The sequence below is a fragment of the Bidens hawaiensis genome, unplaced genomic scaffold (genome assembly GCF_021521415.1).
Source record: "Bidens hawaiensis isolate Kalapana, Puna unplaced genomic scaffold, B.hawaiensis_p1.1 tig00052449_1, whole genome shotgun sequence".
Lineage (NCBI taxonomy): Eukaryota > Viridiplantae > Streptophyta > Magnoliopsida > Asterales > Asteraceae > Bidens > Bidens hawaiensis.
Window position 1 is genome coordinate 25,132 of NW_027506221.1, and position 21,681 is coordinate 46,812.

Genomic DNA, 21,681 nt, shown 5'->3' on the forward strand with positions numbered 1-21,681 from the left:
TTCCTTTATAATTGATTAGCACAATATGATTTCTCAATTTGGTGCCTAACTGATCAATATGGGCTTAAATCATTGTTTGATTACTAAGCCCTCCAACTGTTTGATGAAATGTCTCAATGAACATGTGTTTGATTATTGTTGTTTCTAGATTATTTGATTAACATTTTGTGATACACACACACACATATATATATATTGAGATGTAATGAACTAATGTAAGTATGTCACTAATTCAGTAATGGAAATTGAAATTATGTAATGAACATGGAGAAACAAAAAAGAAATTCAGTGATTCACTTCACCAAACGAATGCAATAAAAATTAAGCAATCAACTAAGTTATTGTGAGACATTCGCAGGCACTGATTAATCGACCTCTGTCGGACATCTTGTGCATCTTTTAAGATGTCTTATTAATGAACATATTCTGTTTTTAGTCACGTCTGCATTGCAAGCTGATGAACAATGCTTGCAACTTGCCTTTTTTGTCTCGTCCTCATCAATAAACTTCTCGAACTTGGTCCAAACCTTATAAGACCCTCTGCTTTAAATATTCACTCGATCCATCTACATAAAACAAACAAGCTTAACCAAACTATTGATGTAATATATCTTTGATCGAATCAAAACAATTGATTAAATAAAGAAAGCAAACTGTTATATAACTGAATGAACATATCTCGTTAATACTCTGTGTCTGAAACTTTGAATATGCATTTGATAGAAAAATGTGATATATATATATATATGGAATGGATCATGCGAGAAGTGAAGTTATAGCGAGAAGTGCGAGAAGTACATCAGGACTGTTAATTATGAAAATCAATGGTCACGATACACAATGGCAGTTTTGTAAATAAGTTGATGTTGTAACACTTTGTTTCTACAGGAAAAAGGCAGGGGTGTCTTTTAGTTGAAGCTTAAAACAAGGGGTTCTTAATGTAATCGCTGGTTATACTCGTGAACGGCTCCTCGAAACTCGTCCCGCGAAATCCTCCTAGAGTAAGTTATGTGATACACAGAATCGTGATGATTTTGGAAGAGTGATTCAGTTTGGCATACTATAAGAACCAATCGAACCACCAACATTGACACGAATTGTGTTTTTAGGGCGTAATTGCGGCTGGAGTGCTGAGCGATTAATTGAAGTGGTGTGCAAGAAATCGAAGGTATGTTTTGTAATTGGTGTTTTGTAGTGTGTAGTATAGTTCATTTCAAGGTTGAAAATTGATTGTTTGTTGAACTAATTGAGGTTTTTCTGCGTCAAATGTAACGTCAAATCAGCGTCGGATAAGATTGGGTGTGTAGGTTACGGTGATGATAAGATTCATAGTACGTAATGTAAAAATTTAGTGAAATGTAGTTGTTGTGGTGTGTTTTAACTCCTGGTAAGTTGTATTTGTGTTGTGTTATGAAGTGTGTTGGATGCGAAGAAGTTGATACTGCGTCATGTTGTGTCCGGTAGTCGGTGAGTAATGTGTACATGTAGACTGTAGATGAGCAGTTAATTGTGTACCTAAACATGGTTGATGGTAAGTTATTGATTATGTTGAATGTCGGTAGATTGTTAGCTAAATGTGTGTTATGTGTATGATGTTTACTCGAGTAAGAAGATGTGGTGCCCGTAGGATGTGTTGTGCAGTTTCAGGATGTGTATTGTAGTTAGCTTTAGTGTAGTTGTTTTTATTGATACTAGAGTTGTACGCAATGGGAATATGTAGTTAGTTGGTAGACGTACAAATGGTACACATTATACTGGTTGTTTTGTCATTGCGAGTATGTACAACATCGTGTATGCTATATTTAGTAGTGAATGGTTGTTGCTTGGAGGGTACAACTGTTGACATGTGTGTGTAGGTGTTAAAAGTTAATCGATAGACTTCGTGGTATTTTAGGTATGTGTACCCTTCTAGGCATACTTATGATGTAGGTGATGTGTATGATGTAAGTGATGTGTATGATGTCGACAGCACAGAATGTGTGTCTTCTGTGTAACCTGCTACAATAGACATGTAATCGTCCTGTTCTGGTGTTGCAAATACTTTGTAAACTTTCTGGTGATCTGTAAATGCAGGTGATAATATAAAAGATGCAGTCGTTAATAAAGTTCTGGGGTAAGTCATGTGTGTTTATATATGTATATATATAGTTTTTTTTTTCATATTTTGTTAAATGAGAACGAATGTTTGTACATTCGGTAGCTTGGGATTTAATGTGAGGCGTTGAAGCATTTGTATATGTTCTGTGGTTTGTGTTGGGTAGGGAGGAAAAGTGAAAGGATTGCCAAGAAAACAAGTTTTTCCTAGTTTGTGAATGATATGTCGAATCCAGTTGATATCGACGCTGAAGACGAGGGTGCGCGGTCCAAAAATGGTGAGTGTGTTCTAAACTAGAGTGAATAGATGTACCTAGATAGTTGGTAGAGAGCGTGTCATACAGTTGGTTAATGTTAAAGTAGTAACACTTTCTGTTTTTTGGTGTGTGTTCAACAGATGTTCAGAGCGGATGCGTCAAAAAGTCTGGGAGTAGTTTTCTGAAATCACCGGCTAAGAAGAAAGCAAAAGGTAATAAGGTTTCAAATGATTTATTTGTATTTGATGTGATGGTGATAATACACGTATATAAAGTTGTTGATGTATTTTGAAACTAAATGCAGGAGATTTACATCAAGGCGAAGGGAGTTCGAATGCAATTGCCGGGTCGTCATCAAAGTTGATGGAGGTTGATGACGACTTCGTTAATGAGCGAGCTGATGTGGTTGCGGGTGATGTTGTAATAGTGAGACCTAAGAAAGAGAAGATTCAGAGAAAGATTAATTACGATCAATATGATGTTCCCAGTATAAGGACAAGGTCATCGCCGCATTCGTTGTGTGACGCAATTAAGAAATTGTCCGTGGCACAGAAGAAGTGCGTGACGGAGATGGGGTTCGGTAAGATACTGTCGTTGGCAATAGAGGAGATACCTGGTCATTTAGGTTATTATGTTGTGGATAGTCTGGAGACACAATCTATGATACTAAAGTTGAGTGAAGGTGGAATACGGGTAACTAAGGAAGGCATTCATCGGCTGACGGGGTTGCCAGACGTAGGTTGTGTAATTGAGAAATGTGATGACACGAAATCCAATCTAATTGTGAGTAAAGCATGGAAAGCTGTTCACGGTAAAGGTGAGGTGAGCCCCCCGGATATAGATACAAGACTACAAACATATGATAGAGTTGACTGGATGTTTAAGGTTGATTTTGCCATGTTGTTCCTCACAACGATGGTTGAATGCTCAGGAAACGGGAGATGTTTGAAGTCATATCTATCGTTCTTTAATGAGGATCTTGATTTCAACAATATTGATTGGTGTGAGGCTGTGTACCGCAGTTTACGAGACTGTACGAACAAGTGGAAGCGTGATGAGCGGAAGAATAACTTCTTGGGACCGCTGACGCTACTCATTGTAAGTTGTTTATGCTGTATAGATGGTTAGGTGTATGATGGTTGGTAGTGTGAATGCTAATTGTCGAGTAGGTCTAGGTGAGGGATTTGTGTCGTATAAACCAAATGGTCTAGTTACTGAAAATGTTAAACACGACATACTGTTGACTACATGTGGTGTGTTGTAGTTTGTTTAATATTGGTTATTGATGTAGATGTAGCTGACACACACTAGAAAGTGGTGTTCTTGAATTTTGTTGTTAAAATATTTAAGCGTACGGAGCATACAAGTACGCCGGTTTGACAAGGGCAATTAAGTAACATGAATGAAAAATTATAAAAAAAATTTTTGGATGTAATTACGATAGAGTTGGTGTGACGATTATATGCTAGGGGATGTTTAATTTTCGTATTGGTTTTTTAACTTTGCAGTTGTATTATGTGGAGTCGGCGACAAGCGACAACATACCACGATCTCTCTCTAGAAATGGATTTGAGGGCTGGACGTATGAGAAGTTGAAAGAAAGGCAAGATATAGAGGTTCTTGGTGGTGGTTTTGGCAGAGTTAAGATAATAGCAGTTGATGTGGAAGGAGCCGAACATAATGACCCAAATAGGGCTACCATGATTTCTGCCCAAACAGACATACCAGATGATTTGAAGGTAGCAAACACCTACGCGTTATATAATAGTATGGATGATGTGTATGTAGGGTGTGGGTCAAAAGTTATTGCGTTACGTATTTTTTTATTTTGATGTGTTTTTGGTTGTTGAAGTAAACCTGTACAATATATTGTAATGTGATTCATTCGTTATGTTGTTGATGTAGGACAAGTTGAAACGTTTAGAGGAGATGCTGATATTGACAAACCAGTACAAGGAAGCATTTGAAAACCTAATTATGGAATCGTTAACTTGTTATCTAGATAATGGTATGTTAAAAGATCTTGCAGACAAGTTCAACAAACTGTTGCAAAAAGACGGTGGTGGGGGAGTTGGATATGGAATCACCTGATAATTTAAAAGGTAGAGGAGATATGGTTATGAAACGGGGTAAAGACTGTGGAAGGGTCATTGAGAAATGATAGGATGATAGAGGAACTCAAAATAAAAAGGGTAAGCAAGTAGTTAGTGTTGGAGAAAGTATTAATGTGGAACACCGTAAGTGTATGCAGATCGGTGTTCAAGCCGCTGTGTTGAGTGATGATACAGATGTTAGAGTGGCAAGTCATGGTGATATAGGTGAACAAGAAATTGAGTGCTCACAGTTTTGGAATGATCCTGAAGTAGTTAAGTAGTTGTGCGACAGTGTGACAAGTTAGTTGGAAATGCAAGTCAAAAGGGATGTTTGTCCGTAGGAAAAAGACGGGAGGAAAGCGAAGGTTTAGTCGCGCCTTCATTTAGTTTGGGGCTGACACAAGACCTGGATAGTTCTGTGTTTAAGACTCCGACCACGGAAAACGAGCCCGATGATAGTAGAGGCAGTGGTATGGGAGTTAATCCACAAGTTTACGGACTGGAAGATGGGAGAGATTGTGATACGGATCACATACCATTGAGTATGTTGGCAAAAGTGTTGAGCAGAAAGGACAAAGGTATGCAAAGGGATATAAGAGAAACGCGTGTAGGATACCATTTTAGGTCGCCATATAGGTACTGGCCAGTGGACCTTAGAAAGAAGGAAGAGCAAGCGAAAAAAGAAGTGTTAACGTATATTCATAGGACAGGGGGACCGCCAACGTAAGTCGGTTATTTGTGTGAAATTTTGTTTTTTAATGTTAAAATGTGTTGACTAAACAAATGGCAACCTTAACTGATTGTAGGGAAACAATTTTTATGTCAAGGGAGGGTGTTGCTGGTACACGAGTTGACTTCGAGAGCCTTCAGCCCTCCATGGCAATTACTATCAACGTAATATCTTGTATGGCTATGGTGTTAAATGATGCAGAGGCCAGAAAGAGTTGTCCGTCACCGTATCGGTTGTATCTCTCGACAACTGATATTGTAAGTATTTTGCTTGCATGTGTAGTTCACTTAATCATCGGGGTAGTAGTTGCATAATGAAAAAAAAAGGAAAAAGGTTATCTACCTACCCGTGTAAGGGTAAATAAATATGTTACTGTCTTTTGTATTGTGTATGGTTAGTCCCGATGTCGTTCCATCAGAGTTGCTATGCGTCTTGTATAAGTCATAGTTAATGCGCGTTCCTTTGTTTAGGGAAATATGTGTAGGTTAGTATTGTTCGTGTGAATTAAAAATTTTCGTGTACCAACCTTGTGGGTGGGCGCGGGGTCCAAGACGTGTAGTATTAACCTGCGGTCATAATGGAATTTTTTTGATGTCTATGCTTTGTTTGTTGAGGTTATGTTTTGTAAACACAGACTCAGAGTCAGGTACCAAGATAGGTGTGTATGGGAAATAAAATCTGATAGTGATTGATGTTTTGTGGGCGTTTAGGCCCGAGTTTGTTGACTCGGATTTAAAATGGGTGTAGAATAATTAGAATATATTGAGAATTTTTGATTTCGTGTAGTACGTGATGTGTATTTAAGTGTTCGTGTCAGTTGAAAAAGTTGGGTGCGAAAAAGTTGGGCGGGGGTTGGTTATGTGACATGTATTCATAAACTGCTATTATCAATTAATTTTTAATTTGTCTTTGTTTTGGTTGATGTGGTAATGCTCTGTAAATACAAATTGAGCGACGAAAACCAAGTTAACTGCTTACAGAGTAAAAGAATATGATAGTGTATGATGTTTTGTGTACGGTTATGTGCGTGTAGGTTTAAAGAGAGTTAATATGGGTTTAGTGTTAGTAGTTGATAACGATAAGCCGTCGTTTTCTTTACGGGTCGTATGCATAGCTTAGTATTTGTTTGAGTTGAAAACGTCGTGTTCCATCATTTATGGGTGGGTGCAGGGTACATGAAATGTACTCATAGTTTGTTAGTTTTATGGAATTATCTACTGTCTTTGTATTGTTATTGTGGTTATGTTTTCTTAAATACAGAATCAGAGTGAAATACCTTTCAAAGATTTCACGTTCACTGCTGGTTTGGGCATGATGAAGCAGAATATCAGGTGGGCAGTAACTAAGGATGCGACTAACATGAAATTAAGACCGTATGACATGTTTTTCTTGCCGATTATATCTGCTGATCATTACTACGTGGTGTGCTTTGATGTGAAGAATCTGTCAGTTGATGTGTTGGACAGCGTTGATAAGTCAAGAAAGAAACGGAGGTCGAGCGCGGAGAAGAAGACGGATGAGGAATATCATGGAATGTGCACGACCACAGTAGCGAAACTGGTAAGTTAGTTGTAGTATATAATTTTGAATATCATGGAATGTGCACTTGTGTAGTGTGTAATATGTTGTAATTCTTATGTAAGTGTGGTTTGATGGTTGCAGAAAGAAATGTTTGTTAATTACCTAATGATTGTTAATCATCCCAAGGCGAGTGATATGGAGGCAGTGGAACCAAAGTGGCTGAAACTACAATGTGCCACGAAAGGATATAAAGAGTCGGGTTTGTTTACGATGAGGCATATGGAGACGTTCAAAGGGGGTAGCAGATGCGGATGTGGCCTCGGGGATGAGTCGGTTAAGCAGAAGAAGGTGTTACTCAGCTTAAGGACAAAGTACACATCAAAAATTCTGATTTCGGGTGTGAACACACATAAAAATAAAATCCAGACAGAAGTGATGGAGGGATGAAGACTTTGGGTGATCTATGCCGTTTTTTTGCTTTGTTTCCTAGCAGTGTCGCTATGCAATGGTAATCTGTAAACTCTAGTTTGGTTTGGTAGAAACGTTATGAATTGGCGATCTAAATAATGTTGCCTTCTTTTGATTTATCAGTTAATGTATGTTTGCTTGATATGATAATATGCAAGTGGTTGTTTATCTTTTGACAAGTGTTTATAGGATGGGTGTTGTGTTTGGTTATACATTGAAATTAGGGATGATTTTGGTATAACTGTTTAGAGATAATAATTACTTATGATGTCGTTGGTTATATAGTATGGCAATTGGTGATGGGTATATCTTGTACCCTTTTATAAAAGTTAGGGTTTGTTTTCTGAGAATATTCATGGAATTGTTCCAATTTATGCTATAAAAACTTATATTTTGGATGTCATGAATGGGTGCCAAAAACTTAGTGATTGATCAATTTGAAAACATATGTGTGTATACCAACATCCATTGTGCTTAACACTACAGCAACCAGGTGGAATCATATAGAATGCAGGCACGTATTCGTGTGTATATGTAGCGATTCGGGGTTACAAATAGTAGGAGTTTTATCCTGTTAAGTACACTAAATACATGATTAACAAAGTGTGAACATGAACAAACATACAACTCAGGAGTTATATAAGAAAATTTAGTATGTGTATACACACGGACACATGTACTCACGGGTGGCGTTGTCGGTTTTGGGGGTTGGTAGACAAAAGTGTACCAACATTGATCAGGTTGTTAGTGGGGTATAATGTATGTGTATACACACGGAAACATGTAGTCACGTTTTTTGGTATCTAACTTTAATCGTATGTGTATGGACGTACCTGATGTGTGAGTGTGTACATTTGTTCGCAAGTCCGTGGGGAGGGACGTGTAGGCGGACGTACGTAAGTCCGTCCATATGTACGGGTGTATGGATGTGGTTGTGTGAGTAAGCATGATGGGTTGACCGTACGAACGTACATGCGTATGCGCGTTGGAGGTAGGTAGGTGCGTGCATTATAACTACGGACCTACATATTTGTGGAGGGACATACCGCGGATCCGCGTACGTTTGTTATTTGGTATGTACATACGTAACGTCGTTTATCGTTTGATACATATGAGTACGTGTGTAGATACACACCACGGTACATGTCTTATTAAGTTTGGGCCAACGGATGCACGCCCACGCATATGAATCTTGAGGCCAAGTTTGGTGAGTTGTCCGCAAAGATTGATCAACGACCCTCGGGGAGTCTTCTTAGTGACACCGTCCCTAATCCCGGTCCTACCTATTCTAAACCATTTCCAAATGCTCATGCCAAGGCAGTGACCACCCGAAGTGGGAGAGGAGTTGTTAGCAGCGCACCAAGAGAGGAGGAGGAAGTCGATGAGGAGTTGCAGTTAGAGACACCACCTGACAAGGTGAACCGAAGGCGAGACCCAGCAAGTACCTCACAGTCAGGTGGTGCGTCAGTTGAGAAGGAGAAGCAGGTTGAGCAGGAACCGATACGCGTCTATTAGCCAAAACCGCCATACCCTGGTCGTCTGGTGAGGAAATGATTCGGAGCAGTACTCTAGATTTCTCGACATGCTTAAGAAGCTCCATGTGAACATTCCGTTTATCGAAGCTCTTGCGAACATGCCAAAACATGCCAAGTTTCTTAAAGATTTGCTCACTAAAAAAGAAGAAACTTGAGGAGCTTTCGACTGTTACTCTTAGTGAGGAGTGTTCTGCCGCCGTACAGAACAAGCTTCCTAGGAAGATAACAGATCCGGGCAGCTTTACCATTCCTTGTTTGATTGGTAATCTTAATGTTAGCAATGCTTTGGCCGACCTCGGTGCAAGCATTAACCTCATGCCCTACTCTGTGTTTGCCAAACTTAACGTGGGAGAGCTGCTTCCCACCCGAATGAGCATCCAGCTGGCAGACCGATCTGTGAAGTTCCCAAGGGGCATTGTGGAGAACATGTTGGTGCAGGTGGACAATTCATCTTCCCGGTCGATTTTGTCATTCTCGATATGGATGAGGACTCGAACGTTCCGCTCATCCTCGGCCGTCCATTCTTAACCACCGCACGTGCTCTCATTGATGTTGCAGATGGCAAACTGACTCTTCGAGTTCATGATGACACGGTCACATTCGACGTGCAGAAATCCATGAGACATACTCAATAGCAGGATGACACTCTATACTTCATTGACACTTTCATGACGCATGTAGGCGATTATCTTACGAAGTTCTGCGAGAGAGACGCATCCGACACTCAGATCATCGATGTGGAGGAGCAGTTAGTCGAGATGACAGTATTCGATTTTGATATGGAGCAGTAGAAGGAGCAGCAGTTGTCTGAGTTAGGAGGACACGAGCCGATCGTGAGTTCCCATATTTTTTCCGATGTCCTAGCGGTTGAAGAGCGAGAGTTTCCGATCGAAAAACCATCTGTTGAGAACCCCCCATCCTTAGAGCTGAAAGATTTACCATCTCATCTCGAGTATGCCTCTTTAGGGGAGGGGTCTCAACTTCCCGTCATCATCTCTTCGAGTTTGGAGACGGAGGAGAAGGAGAAGTTAATGGTTGTTCTGAAATCTCATAAGTGTGCCATCGCATGGAAGCTTATGGATATCAAAGGTATAAACCCGTCGTTCTGCAAGCATAAAATCTTTATGGAGGACGAGTTTAAACCTGTGGTGCAGTCGCGAAGGAGGCTTAACCCGAACATGCAGGAGGTTGTTAAAAAGGAGGTTATTAAGTTGCTCGATGCTAGTTTGATTTTTCCGATCTTTGACTCCGCATGGGTTAGCCCAGTCCAGGTAGTCCCTAAAAAGGGCGGTATGATAGTTATCACGAATGAAAAGAATGAACTCATACCGATACGGACTATGACAGGGTGGTGAGTTTGCATCGACTACCGCAGACTTAACGAGTCCACACGAAAGGACCATTTCCCGCTTCCATTCATCGATCAGATGCTTGAGCGTTTGTTAGGGAAGTAGTTCTATTGTTTCCTTGATGGCTTTTCCGGTTATTTCCAGATTCCCATCGCCCCGGGAGATCAGGAGAAGACCACATTTACATGTTCCATTGGTACATTCGCGTACCGACGCATGCCATTTGGATTGTGTAACGCTCCTGCTACATTTCAGCGGTGCATGGTGGCCATTTTCCATGAGTTGATCGAGGATTCCATGGAGGTATTTATGGATGATTTTTCTGTCTTTGGGAATTCCTTTGATGATTGTCTGCGTAACTTAGATCGAGTGCTCGCTAGGTGTGAAAAGACGAACCTTATGCTTAATTGGGAGAAATGTCATTTTATGGTTCGTGAGGGTATTGTTTTAGGTCATAAGATTTCTAGTGCGGGGATTGAGGTCGATAGAACTAGGGTAGACACCATTTCCAAACTTCCACCGCCCAATTCTGTGAAGTCTATTCGTAGTTTCTTAGGTCACGCGGGGTTCTATCGCCGATTTATTAAAGACTTTTCGAAGATTTCCCGTCCGATGACCCAGCTTCTAGAGAAAGATAGGCCTTTTAATTTTAGTGAGGAGTGTTTGAGGGCCTTTGAGTTGATTAAGGAGAGGTTAGTGAGTGCTCCTATTCTTGTTGCTCCTAATTGGACTCTTCCATTTGAGATCATGTGCGATGCGAGCTACTTTGCTGTTGGAGCCGTGTTAGGACAGCGTCGAGAGAAGCATTTCCATCCCATCTATTATGCTAGCAAGACCTTTAACGATGCTCAGGAGAATTACACCACGACAGAGAAGGAACTTCTTGCGGTTGTTTTTGCGTGCGATAAATTCCGTTCCTATCTCGTGCTTTCTAAGACTATCATATTCTCTGATCATGCGGCTCTACGTTACCTGTTCGCTAAGAAAGATGCGAAGCCCCGACTCCTTCGTTGGATCCTTCTGCTTCATGAGTTCGATATAGAAATTAAAGATAAAAGAGGGGCTGAAAATGTCGCTGTTGACCACTTATCGCGGCTAGAAAATCCCGACATGGATGAGACCCGGGAACAGGGGATTGGTGATGATTTCCCGGGTGAGACTCTACTGTACTTAAAAGCGAGTGAAGAGGGGTTTCCATGGTTTGCTAATCTTGCTAATTATCTATCCTCTGGTGAGTTAGTGCCCGGACTGACATATCAGCAAAAGAAGAAGTTCTTTGCAGATATCAAGTTCTACATTTGGGAGGATCCGTACTTATTCCGTATTGGTGCAGATAAGGTGATTCGTCAATGTGTTTTTGGTGATGAGGCTCGAAGCATTCTTCGACATTGTCATGAGGGCCCGACTGGTGGCCATTTTGGTGCGACTTATACCGCCAAACGCGTGTTTGATGCGAGATTCTATTGGCCGACTATTTTTTGAGATGCGCATGAGTTTGTTCGTTCATGTGACACGTGTCAGAGAGCCGGTAACATCTCATCCTGAAATGAGATGCCCCAAAACCCCATCCAGGTGGTTGAGATCTTCGATATACGGGGTATTGATTTTATGGGTCCGTTCCCTATGTCTAGAGGGAAAAGATACATCCTCGTTGCTGTTGACTACGTGTCGAAATGGGTGGAGGCTCAGGCCGTACCCAGAAATGACGCACGGGTTGTAGTGGGATTCCTTTGGAAACTCTTTGCTCGATTCGGTACTCCTAAGGCCCTGATCAGTGATCGGGGTACCCACTTTTTTAACGCTCGGATGGATAAGGTTCTGAAACGTTATGGGGACACCCATCGACTTTCTACAGCCTACCATCCCCAGACTAGCGGTCAAGTGGAAAACACCAATCGTGGCATTAAGAGGATTTTAGAGAAAACAGTGGGGAACAGTCGAGCGGACTGGGCTGAAAAGTTAGATGATGCACTCTGGGCCTTTCGTACTGCATTTAAAACGCCTATCGGGACCACTTCCTTTCGGCTAGTTTATGGAAAGGCGTGGCATCTTCCTGTTGAGTTAGAGCATCGTGCGTATTGGGCTTTAAGAGCTGTAAATCTTGATTTATCTGCGGCGATAAAGAGTCGTTATCTTCAAATTCATGAGGTAGAGGAACTACGGAACGAAGCATATGAAAGAAGTTGGGGGTATAAGGAGTGGACAAAGGAACTTCATGATAAGCATATTAAGGGGCCCAAAGAGTTTAAGTGTGGGGATAAGGTTCTTCTATATAATTCCCGGTTGAAGTTGTTTCCGGGTAAATTGAAATCCCGATGGGCTGGTCCATTCGTTGTGAAGGAGGTATTTTGGTATGGAGCAGTCGAGATAGAGGCTGACGATGGACATTCTTGGAAAGTGAATGGGCATAGACTCAAGCATTATGTTGGAGGTCCACTTGGAGATCGCGAGGAGGAGGCGATCTACCTTGATCCGCCTGGAGAGTAGAGGATGAGAGCACACTCGGGACTTTGCCCGAGTTGTAGAGTTTGTATAAAACTTAGTTGCATTTTTTACTTTTATTTTTATTCTTATTTATTTTATTTTATTTTATTTTTCTTTGAGTCTATTTTAGTCCTTAGAGTCTGTTTGATGTCTGCTTTGGGTTGTTTTGAGTTTTATTTTGCAGGATTGGATTTTCTCGTTCGTACTCAATCTTCATTCAAATGAGGATTTTTCTGAGCCTATCATATTATAGAGGACACCCAGAAGCTACGGCCGCGAATTAAATGCTATACGGTCGCCTAGGAACAAGACTTGTGAAGAGAATTGCATCATTACCAGGGGAGTCTGTTCCACTTTACTTGTTTTAGATTTTAATTCTACTTTATTTTTTTGTCATTTTCTATTCCTACATTGGGGACAATGTATATTTTAAGTGTGGGGATGGGAAACTGACGTTTTTCTTAAAAAAATAAATAAATAAATAAAACAAAAAAAACAAAAAAAAGCATAAAAAAATAATAAAAAAAAAATTTTCCTTGAAATTGTTTTTCTGCATTAAACAGGAGATGATATTAATTTACCGATGAATTTTGACAACTTTCTTGAAAATTTTTATGGAAAAAAAAAAAGAAGTTTTTAATCAACACATATACTGGGATGTAACTGAACAGGTAGACTCTGTGTTTGATGTGTCAGTAGGCTCAGCCCCTTGAGAATGAAAGGACAGTATGCTTGTAGACTTAATTGAACTTAAATTTCTTGATTTTTAGTGGGATACATATTACTCTATAGAAAATGGGATGAAAGGTCGGGACGTACTCAAGCCTTATGTTAAATTTGATTGTAAAAATTAAAAATTTTATAGAAATTTGAATAGACTAATCATACGATGTTTGGGTAGGTTTAACATTAGGGTATACCTATGTAGCCTGTGATATAAACATAAATTTCATACTTCTAGTCTTAGTGGTTAACACTTCATAGGCGTATGGTTTTATAACCTTAAATCCTGTATTGATCGGACGCTTCGGGGTTCGGACACCATGGGTCTTTATGCGGTATATCATCTGGGTATTCATATCTCCTAAGTGGATTTATGAATATTAAAAGAGCTCAAAGAGCAAACCCGCAGTTTTTCTGCCATATATAAGTCATTAAACATGATCATCCTATACTTCAAAGTACAAATACACTACTGACTTGATCATCCACGCTGTTAGTCATATGGGGTCCCCTTGCTCGCGTCCTAATACCATTAAGAAACGGACCACAAGGGACACGTCATATGTAAGCCCTACAGATGAATTCATGCATACTCACCCATGGGGATGGACTTTGGGGTGTTGCTTGATAACGGGGGTATGTCATGTAGTGGGGAACACTTACTAGTTAGTTACTTAATACATACCTTAATCGTATCTAATGGCTGCAAGGTAGACCTTAATGCTTAAGCTTAGGTGGACAAACAATATCCTTGATCGTCTTTAGCTGTTCTTATATTGGCATAACATGTTTTGGTCAACAAGATATAAGGTTTAAGTCAAGTTGGGGTGGCTCGGGTCCGGTAAAACCGCGTGAAATTGTTCTTAACTGTGGGTCCCACTAGATCATATAAACTAATAAACTTGTCACATCTTACTTGTCTCGGTAAGTATTAAAGGGCATGGGTTTAGGTGGACAACAATACTGGCAATCAACCGGATTTATCTTATTAGCCGAATTCCGTGGTTAAGTATATCTGAAATCGTGATTAATGTGTTTGATAGTCCTAAATATTGAAAAAAAATTCAAGAGTTGTGGGTTTGTATTGTATATCTCGGTTATGATCCTGTGCAGGCTACTTTTTCAAGGACGAAAAAGGTTTAAGTGTGGGGATATTTGATATGGTTTAAAATATACATAATTTATATAAATATTTCCTACACTTTTGAATAGCTTTTGAGATACTTTTATAAAATAACGTGCAGAATTGGTTCATGTATACATTTTATGGGTTGTACGAGACAACAAGCTAAAATAGAGTGTGTATACGAAAGTTTTGATTAACGAGTTAGCATGTGTTGTCTAAACTTAATTATATTCATTTGATTCATTTATTAATTATATATATATGAATCTAAATTAAAGTTCCCCATTAAGAAACTAATAATAGTAATTGCATGTGACATGCTAATGAGTTCAACTTATTTGATAAAAATTTAAGTAAAATAAAAATGATAATAATAACAAATAAAAGAGTCAAAGTCAGTTGGCGACATGCTGAAAATCTAAGTACTGGTTTTAGTTGACTCCTATTATTTATCATTTTGTTTTTAAATTTACATAAGAATATTGAAGCCCATTAACGTTAATTGTTAAATATACCAGTGTAGGGCCAGCTCGTATAGAGGAAGTGGAAACTCTGATGGGTAAAGCCTAACATATAGAGGGGGGCCCACAAAAGAATCTCCAGCCCATGTGAACCCTTAACCGACTTTAATCAGTTTACATATAAGATGACCTAAGTTTTATGAGGGGGAGGGAGGCTACAGAAGAATTGGCGGCTACTGTTGACTATTATTATTATTATTATTATTATTATTATTATTATTATTATTTTCGAAAGCAAAGAGACAAGCCACGGCCACAAGGAAAAGTCAAAGAAGTCACGACAGCTAGTGAAGCAAGGCAAATCAGAAGGTCAAACTTTGTTTATTTTTCCATGAACCATAATCTATATTTTCTTCTTGTTTCATATTTTTTTATGAGTAGCTAAATACTTTTTACACTACTTAGGTTTTGGTTTAGTACTATGTTATATTAATGGTTTGACGAACTAATATTTGACGTTGGTTGATTTAATGTTATGGTAGAGTTTTTAGTTATTTTGGTCATGATATATATGCGTAATTGAATCCAATTTTTGCTTTAATATTTATTCCACTTGTGTTTGATAGTCATTGGTGATTGTTAGATGCATGATTAGGTTGTTTACTTTGTGTTTTCAACTTGTTTGCGATTTATGGTCGAAAAAATCGTAGGAGTAATTATAGAGAGCGGATTAGATTTTATTATTCTATCTCTAGAGAGGCCGGGAGGCAATTTAGTGTTGTGTCATCTTTGTCTTTTGCGGGTTTGGGTACTAATTGCACGGTAGTGAGTTAGCCTAGGTCCCTTTAGATTATTATGATACAAGTTGTGTTCCAATTAATTAAAAATACCCCCTTTATATTAATATATATTGTATTCAAAGAGTCCGGGAGGTGATTTGGGTTTTGGGGTATCATAGTATTATTAGGTAAGGTGAGATCGGGAGGTGATCCAAACCTTTAACAATTGAGCTTCACATGTCATTAGAGTTCTAGGGTGTCGTTGTTGAGGTCGGGAGGCGATCTAGCGTACTTTAGTGGTCTTTAGTGTCATATTTTTTAGATATTGTTTTTCAACCAAGTGAAGTTCGTTAACTATTAATTTAACTAGTAGGATTCCATTACATAAGTTGTCGTTTCTCGCATTTGGTTAAAACCCAATTTTTATAAAGTTTATTTTTAGTTAATTTAATTAGTTAAGTAATATTAGTTTAATTAATATTTTAAAAAAAATCAAAAGAGAGTCTAGATAAGTAATTAATTAGGTTTAATAATTAGAGTTTACCCATAGTGTCCTAGGTTCGATATCCGTTCTTACTTGCTAGCTACATAACGACCGGTACACTTGCCGATTATGTGGTTTTTTAGGTGAATTCGGTAAAACTTGGTTAAAAATATTATACACACTTTTCACACATCAAGTTTTTGGCGCCGTTGCCAGGGATACTAGTAAATTCTTTGTTTAAACCGAGTAGATTATCTGATCTGTTTATTTGTTCATTTGCTTTTTAGTTGCCTTTAGGTGCCTTTACTTGCTATTTGTACCTTTAGGTTTGGTTTCTTTAAAAATAAAATAAAATAAAATAAATAATCAAATTTTTTTAAAATAATTTTTAGTTTATGCACCATACTCGTTCACAAGGACCACCTCCGTATTCTGCATCAGAAGAACCTGAGAGAGATCTTAGCGAGAGGCTTAAGGAGCTTAGAGGAAGCGTGAGTTCTATACCCGACATCCAGGTACGCGTCCCTGCTCCTAGAATAGATATGGGTGACGCCGTTCCACAACCACCGAGACAGACCGTTCATGCTAAAGCCAACGATGGCATCGTGGGAGCCCGATCTGCAATCGTCCGACCAGCTGCGACTAATAACCAAAATTGGCAAATTCCCTCTCATGTCATGAATTCCATCACCAATTCTGCTCAGTTCTACGACTTGGATGACGAAGATGCTCCGGGACACCTGTCCCGATTCGTTCGGATCGCGAAACGTTTAATATTAATAATATATCGTCCGACGTCATTCCATCTTAAGTTGTTTCCATTCTCACTTTCGGGTCGTGCTGCGTCATGGTTCGAATCTTTGCCAAACGCCTCAATCGCCACATGGGCCAACCTTCAAACAAAGTTCCTAAGAAAATATTTCCCTCCATCGAAGGCCGGACGTCTCCGTGAGCAAATCCATTCGTTTCACATGGACCCCGATGAGTCCTATTTTTCTGCGTGGGAGTGTTTCCAAACTCTTCTAAACCGTTGTCCTCAACATGGCCTATCCGATTGGGCTGTGGTTGAAAAATTCTATAATGGCCTTACCCCCGAAACTCAACAGCGGTTCAATACCGCCACTGGAGGAAGCATGCTTGATAAGCTCACCATAGAGGAGGCTGAAGAAATGTTCGAGAGCATAGCGTTAGCGGACTAGCATACACCGAGTAGAAGGTCCGTTTCGGCTGCCACAGCCGCTGCCATCGCGGAATCCCGTGGAGTGCATCATGGTGATCAGAATGCGAGACTGTCGGCACAGTTGGAGGTGTTGATGAAGGAGGTTAGAGATTTAAAACTGCAACGAAAGTGCGAGATTTGTCACAAAAATCACGAGACAGCCGATTGTCCCGTTGATTCTCAGGAGGAGGTAGATTTCCTTACTAATCAAAACTGTTCCTTCAATTCTGGGTGGCGAAACAATAACTCTAACTGGCGAGCAGGTAACTCCGGCTATCAGCAACGCCAGAATTTGTTCCAGGAACCCGCCCACGAACCTGCTCCTGTGCCACATAATACTTCTAAGATCGAGGAGCTATTGGCTAACCAATCACAATTGTTAAATCAGCTCTTACAGAATCAGGCAAACACAAAAACCACTCTTTTGCAGCATGAGATGTTTATGAAGGGGCAACAGGTCGCATTTCAGAACCTTGAGGCCAAGTTTGGTGAGTTGTCCGCAAAGATTGATAAACGACCCTCGGGGAGTCATCCTAGTGACACCGTCCCTAATCCCGGTCCTACCTATTCTTAACCATTTCCAAATACTCATGCCAAGGCAGTGACCACCCGAAAGTAGGAGAGGAGTTTTTAGCAGCGCACCAAGAGAGGAGGAGGAAGTCGATGAGGAGTTGGAGTTAGAGACGATACCTGACAAGGTGAACCGAAGGCGAGACCCAGCAAGTACCTCATAGTCAGGTGGTGCGTCAGTTGAGAAGAAGCAGGTTGAGCAGGAACCGATGCACGTCTATAAGCCAAAACCGCCATACCCTGGTCATCTGGTGAGGAAGAATGATTCGGAGTAGTACTCTAGATTTCTCGACATGCTTAAGAAGCTTCATGTGAACATTCCGTTTATCGAAGCTCTTGCGAACATGCCAAAACATGTCAAGTTTCTTAAAGATTTGCTCACTAATAGGAAGAAACTTGAGGAGCTTTCGACCGTTACTCTTATTGAGGAGTGTTCTGCCGCCGTACAGAACAAGCTTCCTAGGAAGATGACAGATCTGGGCAGCTTTACCATTCCTTGTTTGATTGGTAATCTTAATGTTAGAAATGCTTTGGCCGACCTCGGTGCAAGCATTAACCTCATGTTCTACTCTGTGTTTGCCAAACTTAACGTGGGAGAGCTGCTTCCCACCCGAATGAGCATCCAGCTGGCAGACCGATCTGTGAAGTTCCCAAGGGGCATTGTGGAGAACATGTTGGTGCAGGTGGATAAATTCATCTTCCCGGTCGATTTTGTCATTCTCGATATGGATGAGGACTCGAACGTTCCGCTCATCCTCGGCCGTCCATTCTTAACCACCGCACGTGCTCTCATTGATGTTGCAGATGGCAAACTGACTCTTCGAGTTCATGATGACACGGTCACATTCGACGTGCAGAAATCCATGAGACATACTCAGCAGCAGGATGACACTCTCTACTTCATCGACCCTTTCATGACGCATGTAGGCGATTATCTTACGAAGTTCTGCGAGAGAGACGCATCCGACACTCAGATCATCGATGTGGAGAACCAGTTAGTCGAGATGACAGTATTCGATTTTGATATGGAGCAGCAGGAGGAGCAGCAGTTGCCTGAGTAAGGAGGACACAAGCCGATCGTGAGTTCCCATATTTTTTCCGATGTCCTAGCGGTTGAAGAGCGAGAGTTTCCGATCCAAAAACCATCTGTTGAGAACCCCCCATCCTTAGAGTTGAAAGATTTACCATCTCATCTCGAGTATGCCTTTTTAGGGGAGGGATCTCAACTTCCCGTCATCATCTCTTCTAGTTTGGAGACGGAGGAGAAGGAGAAGTTGATGGTTGTTCTGAAATCTCATAAGCATGCCATCGCATGGAAACTTATGGATATCAAAGGTATAAACCCGTCGTTCTGCACGCATAAAATCTTTATGGAGGACGAGTTTAAACCTGTGGTGCAGTAGAGGAGGCTTAACCCGAACATGCAGGAGGTTTTTAAAAAGAAGGTTATTAAGTTGCTCGATGCTGGTTTGATTTTTCCGATCTCTGACTCCGCATGGGTTAGCCCAGTCTAGGTAGTCCCTAAAAGGGCTGTATGACAGTTATCTCGAATGAAAAGAATGAACTCAAACCGACATGGACTGTGACAGGGTGGCGAGTTTGCATCGACTACCGCAGACTTAACGAGTCCACACGAAAGGACCATTTCCCGCTTCCATTCATCGATCAGATGCTTGAGCGTTTGTCAGGGAAGCAGTTCTATTGTTTCCTTGATGGCTTTTCCGGTTATTTCCAGATCCCCTTCGCCCCGGGAGATCAGGAGAAGACCATATTTACATGTCCCTTTGGTACATTCGCGTACCGACGCATGCCATTTGGATTGTGTAACGCTCTTGCTACATTTCAGCGGTGCATGGTGGCCATTTTCCATGAGTTGATCGAGGATTCCATGGAGGTATTTATGGATGATTTTTCTGTCTTTAGGAATTCCTTTGATGATTGTCTGCGTAACTTAGATCGAGTGCTCGCTAGGTGTGAAGAGACGAACCTTATGCTTAATTGGGAGAAATGTCATTTTATGGTTCGTGAGGGTATTGTTTTAGGTCATAAGATTTCTAGTGCGGGGATTGAGGTCGATAGAGCTAGGGTAGACACCATTTCCAAACTTCCACCGCCCACTTCTGTGAAGTCTATTCGTAGTTTCTTAGGTCATGCGGGGTTCTATCGCCAATTTATTAAAGACTTTTTGAAGATTTCCTGTCCGATGACCTAGCTTCTAGAGAAAGATAGGCCGTTTAATTTTAGTGAGGAGTGTTTGAGGGCCTTTGAGTTGATTAAGGAGAGGTTAGTGAGTGCTCCTATTCTTTTTGCTCGTAATTGGACTCTTCCATTTGAGATCATGTGCGATGCGAGCGACTTTGCTGTTGGAGCCGTGTTAGTACAGCGTTGAGAGAAGCATTTCCATCCCATCTATTATGCTAGCAAGACCTTTAACGATGCTCATGAGAATTACACCACGACAGAGAAGGAACTTCTTGCGGTTGTAACCCAATTTTTATAAAGTTTATTTTTAGTTAATTTTAATTAGTTAAGTAATATTAGTTTAATTAATATTTAAAAAAAAATCAAAAAAAAATCAAAAGAGAGTCTAGATAAGTAATTAATTAGGTTTAATAATTAGAGTTTACCCATAGTGTCCTAGGTTCGATATCCGTTCTTACTTGCTAGCTACATAACAACCGGTACACTTGCCGATTGTGTGGTTTTTTAGGTAAATTCGGTAAAACTTGGTTAAAAATATTATACACACTTTTCACACATCAAGTTTTTGGCGCCGTTGCCGGGGACACTAGTAAATTCTTTGTTTAAACTGAGTTGATTATCTAATCTGTTTATTTGTTCATTTGCTTTTTAGTTACCTTTAGGTGCCTTTACTTGCTATTTGTACCTTTAGGTTTGGTTTCTTTAAAAAAAAATATAAATAAAATAAATAATCAATTTTTTTTTAAATAATTTTTAGTTTATGCACCATACTCGTTCACAAGGACCACCTCCGTATTCTGCATCAGAAGAACCTGAGAGAGATCTTAGCGAGAGGCTTAAGGAGCTTAGAGGAAGCGTGAGTTCTATACCCGACATCCAAGTACGCGTCCCTGCTCCTAGAATAGATATGAGTGACGCCGTTCCATAACCACCGAGACAGACCGTTCCACATCAGTTACCTCGCGCACGATCCGCGCACTGACTGTAAAAATTTAAAAACTGTTGCCTTAGTTTTGATCTTTCGTTGTGAGGAGCACCATATCTGGATTCAATTTTGAAAAGTGACGATGGTAGAACATCACTCCTCCAACGCATTGGGATGTATTTTTCAGGGATTTGGTCTACCATCTCAATTTGGAATACACAAAAAATGTGTCTACACAGGTAGCCAATGCGAGTGAAACTCATACATGAACATGTAAATGTATTGTCGGTGGGATTTTGAGTCACCTGCAACATACAATAAAAAAAGTGTTTATCTGATTAAGTGGATGCATATACAAATAAATTAGGATGTTTGTTGTTACGCGGTAAAAAATTAACCTTAAACTCGTCAACGAAACCGTTTCTTTTGTCTTTGTGACTGATGAAGTGTATGCGTAGTCCGTTTTGTGGCTCGACTCGATCACGTGCACAATGATAAAGGCCTTTGGAAATCTCTTTTTGGACCTCTTTAAATATTGTTATTGTGTATACATAGGAAGCATGGCGTTCAATTGGCAAACGGGTCTCCAGAGCTGGTGCCTTTGTTGTAGTATCGTATTGCAAATCTCGTTGAACGTGTCGTTGAGCATTTAATGCCTTCT